The sequence below is a fragment of the Tachypleus tridentatus genome, chromosome 11 (assembly GCF_004210375.1).
Source record: "Tachypleus tridentatus isolate NWPU-2018 chromosome 11, ASM421037v1, whole genome shotgun sequence".
Taxonomy (NCBI): domain Eukaryota; kingdom Metazoa; phylum Arthropoda; class Merostomata; order Xiphosura; family Limulidae; genus Tachypleus; species Tachypleus tridentatus.
In genome coordinates, this window is record NC_134835.1 from 68,753,667 (window position 1) to 68,766,097 (window position 12,431).

A 12,431-nucleotide genomic window follows, 5' to 3' on the forward strand; every position below is an offset into this window, starting at 1 on the left:
TTCTGTGCATTCGTGTCTTTCTAACAAAACTTTAGGTTTTTGTACCGAAAATAGGGAAGAAAAGCAAATACGGGGAGCTGCATATAGGGAGAATACTAAAATATATGAATACATAATTATGTATGCACAATATTTGTGTGTGTAACTTGTCATATATATATATATATATAATATTAAGAATCTTCTTCCCAAGAATCATATGATTGCTAGTATAATAGATTTTTACGTTGCTTAAGAAGGCGAATTATGTTTCTTTCTTAACCAAAACAAGACTTCTCTCCCTAAATACATGATTTGTTTGAAATGATACAAGTAACATAAACGTATTCAAAACAATATATGAATTCTGATACAGCAAACTTTTCTGTTGGATGTACTATAACTATTAATCTATGGAAATTTATTTTCTTCACTTTGCTGAACAACTGAGATTGTTAATAAAACACCTCCGTCAAGAACTATATCCGCCTGGGGATTGTAGGCTCGTTTAATATTGTTATAATGTTATGTTTTTGTCTCGTCCACTGTTAGTGTAGCACATCCGCGTTAATCAGTTGAGCTCCAGTGATTGGTTATTAAATCATTAGGACAGGGAAATTTAAAAAAAAAAAAAAGCTTTAAGCTGTTACACTTTATAGCAGACACTTGTGTCCTATAGAATGTAGTACACATTTAAAGATAAACGAAACGGGGTTTCAAAAATGAAGAGTAGGTCAAAATGTACATTAAAACTGCAAGTATAAAAAATATCGCAATTTTGTTAAAAAGAGTTAGTACACAGGATCAACATAGGGGGTACAATAAATTTCAAAAAAACGATTTAAAGCCAGAAGAATATTGCAAGGTATTATTTGAAAACTTGTTATAGAACTTACTTTACCAGCAATAAAGTCTTATTTTAATAATGACTCGAATACATAATGGGATATCATTACAACTTAATGTCATTAGAAAACGAAATGTGGATCAAGAAGTCATGCCTCAAATGTGATAGTATGGAGTATTGTAATAAGTGATAATTCGCGAATAAAAAGGTCAATGTCAAAAGCCAACCAACTGGGCCGGACAATAGTACCTAGCGCATCAATGATTTAACATCTAAAAAAGCGACACAAGTTGCTTCTATGATGTATCTATTCCAACCTCTGAATACCTCGGGCAACTGGGAGATGAAATGGGCATTTGTACCATTTTGTACAAAAGCTTACTTGTCAAATAGCTGACTGCAATGCCTATGGATTTCTATGCAATTGAGCTGTTGAAACATGTTTTATGAATCATAAAAGAAACAACAGGGAAAGGTGGTGTGCTTTGAGCATGTACAGCTTTTTAAAACTGAGACTTTTGCAATCGGAAATATGCTGTAATTCTGTTGTTAAAGTGCATAGATTTCATATACACGTGGCGATATAGACTTGTAACAAAATCGTGTAACACACTCTCTGTACTAAAGTATTTTATAATTTAGTATACTAAAAAGTAGTACAGGTCTGGTTCTGTCAATGCCGGCCCTGTAAGAAAGCAATAACATCTTTAGTACTATAATAATCTGCAGCATCTTTTCAAAAACATTGGTATTATCGTACTCCCAGTACAGTGTTTTATTTTTGTTTTGTTTCTTTCGTTTTCTGTATATTTTATTTCCCAGGATTTTTTATGTTAATTTCGTATGGAAAAGAGAGAAAAAAACATACATTCGATTTCAAAATGAATTTTCAATACGAAAACTCAAAATGGACTATCTATATTCTCTTAACAGTGTAGCTTAAAAAGTACCCTAGAGAGATTTTTTAACATTCGGCATTGATTTAACAAATTGCTTGCTCCTTCTAGATGGACGTGCGCACAGAAACATATACGTATTACACATATGACTTTAAATGCCTTTAACTTTTCATATTATTAACTGTAGCAACATATAGTAAAAAATCCACAAAAATTTAATAGCTCTAAGTTCAAATATTATGCTTACTTACAGGTAATCACAATGGGCTATCTATGCTCTGCCTAACCCGGGTATTGAAACACTGATTCTAGCATTGTAAGTCTGCAGACACAACGCTGTGCTCCTGGGAAACTTAGTGAAGGATATCCAGAATGTTTGTTTTGTTTTTTGAATTTCGCGCAAAACTACTCGAGGGCTATCTGCGCTAGCCGTCCCTAATTTAACAATTTGTTTGTTTTTGAATTTCGCACAAAACTACTCGAGGGCTATCTGTGCTAGCCTTTCCTAATTTAGCAGTGTAAGATTAGAGGGAAGGCAGCTAGTCATCACCACCCACTGCCAACTCTTGGGCTACTCTTTTTACCAACGAATAGTGGGATTGACCGTCACATTATAACGCCCCCACGGCTGAAAGGGCGAACATGTTTGGTGCGACGGGGATTCGAACCAGCGACTCTCAGATTACGAGTCGCACACCTTAACACGCTTGGCCATGCCGGTTCTCCAGAATGTTAGTGTACTGCCAGTTATTTCACAAAACAGCGAGCTGAATGAGTTCCTAACTCACCAAAATCTAAGACAATCATCTGTTGTTACCTTGATAACTCTTACATTATCATTATGAAGATTTAAAACAAGTTAATAGGCTTTGGTATTAAACAATTTCACCAATTATTTAAGATCTTGCCTTGTTTCACTACCTAGTTACATTTACATTTCGAATCGACATATTTGTTGTGCTTCAAGTGTTAATTTCACTCTGTTGAAATGGCAGATTCAACATTTTCCAAATTTCAAAAAATAATAAGTCTATTTACTTATCTCTACGCCCCCTAGTGGTTCAGCAGTATGTCTGTAAGTCTGCGGACTTACAACGCTAAAATTGAGATTTCGATACCCGTCGTGGGCAGAGCACAGGTAGCCCATTGTGTAGCTTTGTGCTTAATTCAAAACAAGAACAACTTACCTCTACGGTAGTTACATGCATGGAAATCTGTCTTTTGTACAACAAACCAAATAATACGTTTCAACAACAACGTTTTAAATTTATATCTTTATACTTTCACGATTTTATTCCCTTAAATATTTATCCCTTGATGGTCAGAAAATCGTGTTTGAGTCCTGTCTGAGAACAAACTATAACAATACTGGATTGCACGACAACAACATCCTCATAACTAAGCCTAAAACAGAAACTATTCTCTTAAAAGGCAATCAAAAACAAGAATATAAACAGTTTTTACAAAAATTACATATTTGATCCTACAGCGAGTCTTCTAACCAATTTTAATAAACGTTCTTAATTAATTATTTGTTTTACGCTAACACAATAAACATAAGTTTGTTACAGTTAAATCCTTTTGTCTACACATATTATTTAATATTTACAACAGTAACATCATGAACATAATTTATCTAATTTACATGTATTTCAAAACCCCGCATTGAACTTCCTAGAAAGATGTTTTTTATCTTTTCCTCCCTCAGCTACCAGTGACAAACTGCTTTTCCGTGTTCCAAACACTCGCACAATCTACATCAAAACTGATACAGCTCCAATTTTACAGGAGTTTTTACATGAACTTAATACAGACTTCGCTTGTCGTGATAACTAGTCTTGCATAAAAATAATTAAGAGTAAAATATCATAACCCCTCTTTCAAAACTAAGAAGATAATTTGCTACATTTCAAAAAGCGGATGGAATATGCGTTCCTCGTAAATTGCGTTTGTGATTCTAGTAGCATATCATCAAAATAAACTTTTGTCACTCTGTTGTGATCTTTATATACAATGCTGGCCAAAATCTTAAGGCCAATGAACATAAAGAAAAAATATGCATTTTGCGTTGTTAGACTCAACCACTTATTTGAGTGGAACTTTGAAAGATGAAAATAAGAAAAGGGAAAATAAAAATAAAAAACTTTTTTAGCATTTAATAGGGAAAATGTGAACACTATGAAATTAGTCTAAGTACTAGCTGGTCAAAAGTTTAAGACTATACCAAAAAGAAGTCCTAAACAGGGTAGGAAATGCCCAACAAGAGGTTTCAGTAGTGAGTTGCACGGCCGTCGTTGCAAATAACTTCAAACATTCGCTTTGGCATGGTCGATATAAGTGTTTGCAGAAGGCTGGCTGGAATGTTATTCCAAGTGGTGAAGATGGCTTTACGAAGATCATGCACTGTTTGGAATTGACGTCAATTTCTATAGACTTCCCTTGCCATCCACCCCCAAACTTTTTCAATGGGGTTCAGTTCGGGCGAACACGCTGGATGGTCCAAAAGAATCACGTTATTCGCCATGAAAAACTCCTTTGTCCTGTGGGCATTATGGATTGCAACGTTGTCTTGCTGAAAGATCCAGTCGTTTCCACACAAGTGAGGGCCTTCAGTCAATAAGAATGCTCTCTCCAACATGCCAATGTAACCAGCTGCTGTTTGACGCCCCTGTATAAACTGAAGCTCCACTGTTCCACGAAAGGAGAAAGCACCCCAGATCATGATGGAACCTCCTCCACTGTCTTGTGTAGAAAATGTCTCTGGTGGGATATCTTTATCGTGCCAGTAACGTTGGAATCCATCTGGACCATCCAGGTTAAATTTTTTCTCATCAGAAAATAAAACCTACGTCCACTTTTCTACGTCCCATGTTTGATGCTTCTCAGCAAAGTTTAACCGAGCTGTTTCGTGATGTGGAAGGAGGCGTGGCCTTTTAAGACGTTTACGGTTTTTAAGGCCTTTCTCTCGAAGATGCCGTTTTATTGTTCTTGAGTTGCATTCTGCGTCCGTAAGGGCCTTAATCTGGTTCGACGATCGGCTGATGTCTTGTCGGACAACCCGTTGAATCCTCCTGCTCGACGCCGGCGAAATTTTTTGGGGCCGACCACTTGCAATTCTCGTTCCGTATCCCTCAGAGTATTTTAAGAAATTTTCAACAGCAATTTTACTACGCCCAATCTCACCAGCGATGGCACGTTGAGAGAAACCTTGCTTTTGCAGCTCAACAATTCTGCCACGTTCAAACTCTGTCAACTTTTTAGCCTTTGCCATGTTTTTACCCAATGTAAAACAGGAGATGTCAGTGAGAGATGTTGACAACGCTAATGCTTGAACACAAATGACTAAATTTCGTTTCGGGTTTAACGATTAACGCTTTGTTTCAGTATGATCTTAAACCTATGACCTAAATACTAGTATTTAGGCTAATTTCACAGTGTTCACATTTTCCCTATTAAATGCTAAAAAAGTTGTTTTTTATTTTCCTTTTTCTTGTTCTCATCTTTCGAAGTTCTACTCAAATAAGTGGTCGAGTCTAACAACACAAAATGCATTTTTTCTTTATGTTCATTGGCCTTAAAATTTTGACCAGCAGTGTAAGTCTTTTCTGAGCTGGAAGCTGTATTGGTTTGTACAGTAAAAAAATAACAGAAAAAAATGTTTTCGTTTATGTTTAAATCACTGTGTCGCAGGCTTGTTTTGAATATCTTAATTTAAGCGTTCTGTGTCGTTTGCAACAGAATATTTTGACATAAACTGTGTTACTTATAAATTTTCCAATTGCTGAAATCTTTCGTTTTTGTGATATTTACGAGAAAATGTGCAAAAACATCAAAGTGAAAGAGTTAGTTAGAAAATCAGCAAGTTAGCTGTAAGTCAATTCAGTGCTTGAATTCTCCAATTTGTATTTCAACAAATTAAAGAGTTTGTAAATAAATGAATGTTCATTTTAGGCCATAGTTTGTGAAACTTTTATGTTATAGTCAAATAAATAAATTATTTTAATTATCATTCAGTAGACTTTACTTTTCTTTCTCGCACCAAACATGCCCGCCCTTTCAGCCGTGGGGGCATTATAATGTGACGGTCAATCCCACTATTTGTTGGTAAAAGAGTAGCCCAAGAGTTGGTTGTGGGTGGTGATGACTAGCTGCCTTACCTCTAGTTTTACACTGCTAAATTAGAGACGGCTAGCGTAGACAGCACTCGAGTAGCTTTGCGCGAAATTCAAAACGAATACTTTTCTTTATCTTTAACAAATTATACAAAAACACCCAAGAATAGAATCCAGTACAACACTGATGTCATGAATGGAATCACGTTGGTAGAAATGATATAGTGCGGTATTCTCAGTTACACTAATTTCCCTTAAAGTAATCAGAGATATTCAATAAAAATAAATGTCAGTAAAAGTTATGAAAAAATTAAAATGTATCCTTTGACTTTGACTGAGTTAAGAGTAATGAAAGATACTGTACACAAAAAATCAAGTGAAACAATGTTTATATAACATACGAAACAACCAAAATGAATGCATTGCTTAGGATGGCATTTTTAGTATATATGTTGGAACTGGTCCAGATTGAGAAAGAATATAAGAAATATTTCTTACGATAAAGCACGTGCAATACCATTGGTGAATGACGTGAACAATAGGTATCCAATGTGAAACAATTTCGCTACATCTTTTACCGATGTTTTATAGTTAAGCTCTGTTAATTTACACGTATTAAAAGAATTTGAAGAAGATAAGAAGAGGAAAGAAATATAAATTAAAAAGAGCCAAGGAAAAAATTTCAAAATATGAAGTAAAGAACCAGCTTTAAAAACACTAAGCAATCTTTCAATTGTTGACCGTAAAAAGCTAGCAACCATTTATAGATGTTTTATCAAAGAAAATTGTGGAGCACACCAAAAAGAAGTTTCCCAAGTAAAATGCTATAACAAAGGAATGAAGAAATGTTAGCCAATCTTGTGGATGGTGGGGAAAGGCTTCCAAGACTATCATATCTAAATGTTCCAAATAAAATTATATGTTCTTTGATACTTGTACAATTCACATATAGTATAGTGGATGCAGGGGCGTAGCCAGAAATGGCCATTGGGGGAGAGTTTAAATGCTTGATGCAAACACTGCAGGCGCGAAGCCATGCTAGGGGTCCGGGGGGAATGCCCCCTTGGAAATTTTTTAATGAAAACATAAAAGGAAAGCCTGAATTATGCATTCTGAGACCACCTTTTTGGCAAATTTCAGAATGGCACACTGAAGTGTGTTTTATTTTTTTTAATCATAAATAAATATATAGGCCTATATATATAATACATAACTTAAAGTTATCAGACCCAGCAAAGTTGACCTACAGTCCTTTCATATATATATATAATATGGAGTCACTCAAGAGAGTGCAAAATATATGTATAGTGTCTATAATTTGTATTCGAATATCATGGACAGTGTATGTTCAGATTCCCTTGATTTCAAGAATTAACTTCACAAATAAACAGTGGGTGGCACCATGGCACTAACCTAGTACCATTGGCGCCTAGTACCAGGGAATATAGTGAATGATTCACTATAGATGGCGTTAATGGTACTGTGAATGTGACGTTGACAAACAGAAGTTGCGATAAACGTTTAATCATTTACAATGTCAAGCCTGAAAAACCAAATGACACTGAATGGGTTTTTAAACCCATTCATGAGGCTGAACCTGATCAGTCTGCTGCAGCTAATCAGGTTGAATCAGAAGTGTCAACTGAATTATTAGAGTCATCACCGTGGCCTTCTACCAGTGCTGCCACTACCACCTCAGGTCCAGTCTGGGACATTGGAAATTACATTTTTGATGATGTAAGCATTGGTAAACAGGTAAGTCGACTCCTCATTATATTAATTTTATATTGAAAATCATGCAAACACTCTGATGAGTTTCAGACTGAATATTCATTGCTGCTAGTGATTGTAGGTTTACAGCCACAGGATGTTAGGCCTGCTCTGTGAAGTACAGCTCTAAGCCTTTCTCTTCGAAGTTATTGTACTCTCATAACAAATTTCCTATGTGCAAAATAACTTAATTAGAACTATGTCTTTCTGTCTCTTTTAGATAAACGCTGAAACGAAAAAATGTCTCCTTGAGAATGCCTGGAAGCCAGGGAGAGATTATGTTTTCCCCCAGTGTGGTCCAAGAAAGCTGCGTTTTCAGCATCGTTAGCTTTCACAGTGGAGATGGCTATTCTACAGTCAACATGCAAAGAGTGCTTTCTGCAAGTACTGCTGTCTTTTTGCTCCTGATGGTGCTGGTTTTGGAAGCCAAAAATTGGGACAACTAGTGAAATGTCCATACACAAACTGGAAGAAGGCTGTTGAAGACTTCAAGGCACATGAATTGAAACAGTACCACCAAGACAGCAAAGAAAAAACTAACAATTGTCTACAGGTCGTAAACACAAGTTCATCTGTGCACTTGCAGCTTGATGCAACTTACAAACAAGAAATCGAACAGAACCGGCAATATTTAATGTCTATTATTGATATTGTATTGCTGTGTAAGAGACAGGGTTTAGCTTTGAGGGGAAAATGTGATTCTGGTCCAATGTTTGTTGGTGAAACTGATGAGGAGCCCATCAATAATTATGGGAATTTTCGGGCAATTTTGCGCTACAGGGCAAAGGGTGATGTCAAGCTTTCAGCAAGCCTTAAGAGTACAAAGAGGAATGCTACGTATCTGAGTCCTCATATTCTAAATGAAATCATCAATGCCTGTAATACTCGTGTTCTTGATGCTTTGGTCAACAGGGTTAATGCTGCAAAGTGTTTCTCAATATTAGCTGATGAAACAACAGATATTTCAGGCATTGAACAGTTTTCGCTGTGTGTTAAATATTTGCATGCCAATGACAACTCTGTTGCAATAAGAGAAGATTTTTTGCAATTTATACCTGTTTATGATGTGACAGGCAGAAATTTGGCTGATGTTACCATAACCAATCTGACAAAATATGGTATTGACATGGCTTACCTGCGAGGACAAGGGTACGACCGTGCTGCATCTACGAGTGGGAAATTCAATGGTGTCCAGAAACACATAACTGATAAATTCCCACTTGCACCCTATGTACATTGCAGTGCCCATTCCCTAAACTTGGCAATTTCTGATGCTTGTAAAGAAGTTCCTGTGCGAAATTGCATAAGAGTAATTTCTAGCATTTAAAACTTTCTCAATACACCCAAACGAAAGCACGTTTTGGCTCTTTCGGTGAAGAATAAAGCACCTGAATCGAAAAAAAAGTTTGAAAGGTCTCTGTCCCACTCGCTGGGTTGAGAGGCATGATTCAGTCATTGTCTTTCTAGAATTAATCCATGCAGTTGCAGATGCCCTTGAGACCATATCAGTTTGGCAAGACAGAGATTCTGCCACGCAAGCCAATCAATTTTTGTGTTCTGTAACACAGCCAGAATTTATCATCACTCTACTTACTATTGCTAAATTGTTTTCCTTTAGTTTACCTCTGTGCAACTTACTGCAGCAACAGAACATTGATTTAGGTGCTGCGATGCATGACGCAGAAATAGTGGAAGATTTAATCCGTTCACTCAGAAATAATAGTGTGAATGAATTAAAGAACATTTTCTGTGAGGCTCAAACTCTGTGTAGTAAGCTTCAAATTCACATCATAATGCCAAGACAGGCTAAAAGACATGTACCGTGCTAACCCACAAACCACTAGTCCTGGTGAGTACTTTCGTATTGTTGTATTTGTACTATTTGTTGATCGCTTTCTTTCACAAATATGTGACCGTCTGTTCAGTCACAAAACTCTCCTTACAAACTTCATGTGTCTACTACCATCAGGATCTACCACAGAACGGTCAGAACCTACAGCACAACAATGTGACCAAATTAAAGAGTTGGTCAATGTATACAAGGCTGACATTGACAGCACGTCACTAGCTGCAGTAGGTGAACTTAGGGTTTGGTACAAATCACTTGTGAACAACAGACAAAAAATGTCATAGATGCATATGCAGTGTGCAATGCAGAAATGTTCCGAGTCATTTCTAGACTGTTGAAAGTATTTGCCACGCTGCCTGTGTTAACGAGCTCAGTGGAATGTTCATTTTCAACTCTCAGAAGACTCAAAACGTATTTGAGAAATATTACCATTGAAGATCGATTGAATGGCCTGGCCTAATTATACACTCACCGTGATATTAAAGTTGAATCAAACTGTGTTGTAGATGTCCTGGCATGAACGAATAGGCGTTTGAGCCTTTCATGGATATTCGATTGTATTTCTCAAGTTCTGACAAAACTTGCTGTATTAAAAAAGTGTTCAATTAGATTTTTGCATTTGACCATTTATTGTGTGTGAAATTATCTGCCATGCAATCACGGACCTTTATGATACTTCACAGGTGGCAACTGAACTTGTTTAAAAAGTTTGAGTCCATGGGGGGTAACCCCCAAACCCCCCTGGCTACGCCCCTGAGTGGATGAAGGTATATGAGTTGGACTAAAGCAAATTATATTTGCATCATTAAAGGAAGTAGTTCAGTTTAATGTAAAACTAGAATCCACTAAAGTCATAGATAAACAAATAAATTCATCCTCAAGGAATTATGCTTCCAAAAGAATAACAGGATATTTTTAGTGTGGAAAACATGACTATTGCATTCAAAATTTTTAGGTACACTTGTTGGTAATATGAAAAGAAGACAATATCCTTAAGATGAAAATTCTCTATCTATCAAAATACCAAAATATCAAAATGAATTGTGTTTTATAAAAATACCAGTCCTAAAGTCAATGGATTCATTGATGGGAAGTCTTACAGCAGTATGTTATTGAACACCGATTCTACAGCTTTAGTTATTCGACCTGATCTCGTAACGAATGGTGGGAAATTGCCTCCTGAAAATGTATTAATAAAATGAATTGATGTGAAGAGCGTGTGGTCATAAAACTCCTGCAAAAGAAAACGCATCACCAATAATAGATATAACGAATATAGTGAGGTTGGAATAATATCATTATACACTTTAAATTCCCTAAGGAACTAAATGAAGAATGTTTAGTTTTAAAATATAATGGGCCATTATATTTTATACTTAAACGGATGAAGATAGCACAGTGTCAACAGAAGAAGACTAATATTTTGTTGTTGTTGTTTCTTAAGCACAAAACTAGAAATGGGCTTCTTTGCTTTGCACGCTGCAGGTTTGAAACACGATATTTAATATTATAAGCCCACAAACTTAATGTTGAATTACCGGGAGGTAGAGCAACTGCATTTATGACTGTAAACATGAAGGTGTAGGTGAAAGTAAATTACAGAGTACAATAATATGTCAACTACACTACAACGTCTGTATCCATTGCCAACGACTCCTTTCACCTAATACCAGAACCCATTGAGCTGGCTGGGATTCGGTAGCCACAGAAATGATTGACATGTTGCTGTATGAACTGATTTAAGATGGTGCAATGTAATATTTCATTGACTTTAACGGTGTCCTAATGCATCAAGTTTGAGGAAAAGACTATATAATTCTAGAATATTTATGTGTTTCAACATCATGCAGTAACAGACAAACAACAGTTTTATTGATGGTGAAACATGCTGCATGTTTTGAGAGAACATTGGCCTGTCTTCAGGTAGAATAAAGGCTGAAAGGAGATGTAAACGCAACCCCCTCACTTTATTTAGCTCACCATGGTCAGATGATTAAGACGCTTGACTTACAATATGAGGTCGCGGTTTCAAATACCCGTTCCATCAGACATTATCGCCCTATCAATCCTATTATTCTTTAGTAAAACAGTAGCTCAAGAGTTGATGGTTGATGGTGATGCCTAAATGACTTTTCTCCAGTCTTTCACTGTTAAATTAGAGACGGCGAGAGCATATAGTCATCTTATAAAATTATATAAAACGGCTGGTATGGGTAGAGAAAGCACCTTTGTGAACCTGACGATGACCGAAGAAGGTCGAAACGTTGTTCGCTCCTCTACATAGTAGTTTCTCTATTCATACCAGCCGTTTTATGTAATTTTCTTTATCAGTGGGATTTTTCGCATCACAAGTCATCTCTCTTTTCGGGAGATTCAAACCATTTCCGTTTTATTTATCTAAGAGTGATATAGAACTTGATACGTGATAATCTGCAAAAAAAAAAATAATTAAAAAATCGATTATTATATTTGCATATCACTTTACATTTATTAATAACATGGGTTCATTGACAGCTGATAACTGTAATAAACTATGGTGTGTATTTGTTTGTTTTTTGTTAAGCGTAAAGTTATACAATGTGCTGTGCCCAATACAGATATCGAAACCAGTTGTTTTGTTTTTGAATTTCGCACAAAGCTACTTGAGGGCTATCTGTGCTAGCCGTCCCTAATTTTACAGTGTAAGACAGCTAGTCATCACCACCCACCGCCAACTCTTGGGCTACTCTTTTACTAACGACTAGTGGGATTGACCGAAACATTATAACGCCTCCACGGCTGGGAGGGCGAGCATGTTAATCCGCTACCCTCGGATTACGAGTCGCACGCCTTACGCGCTTGGCCATGCCGGGCCCATCGAAACCACCGTTAATGTTATATACCTTCAGACTTACCACTAAGAAACTATGAGTTTATGATGTGTAATACAATCGAATATTATCCAGTCATAATGGAGCAGTGGTTCCCAACCTTTT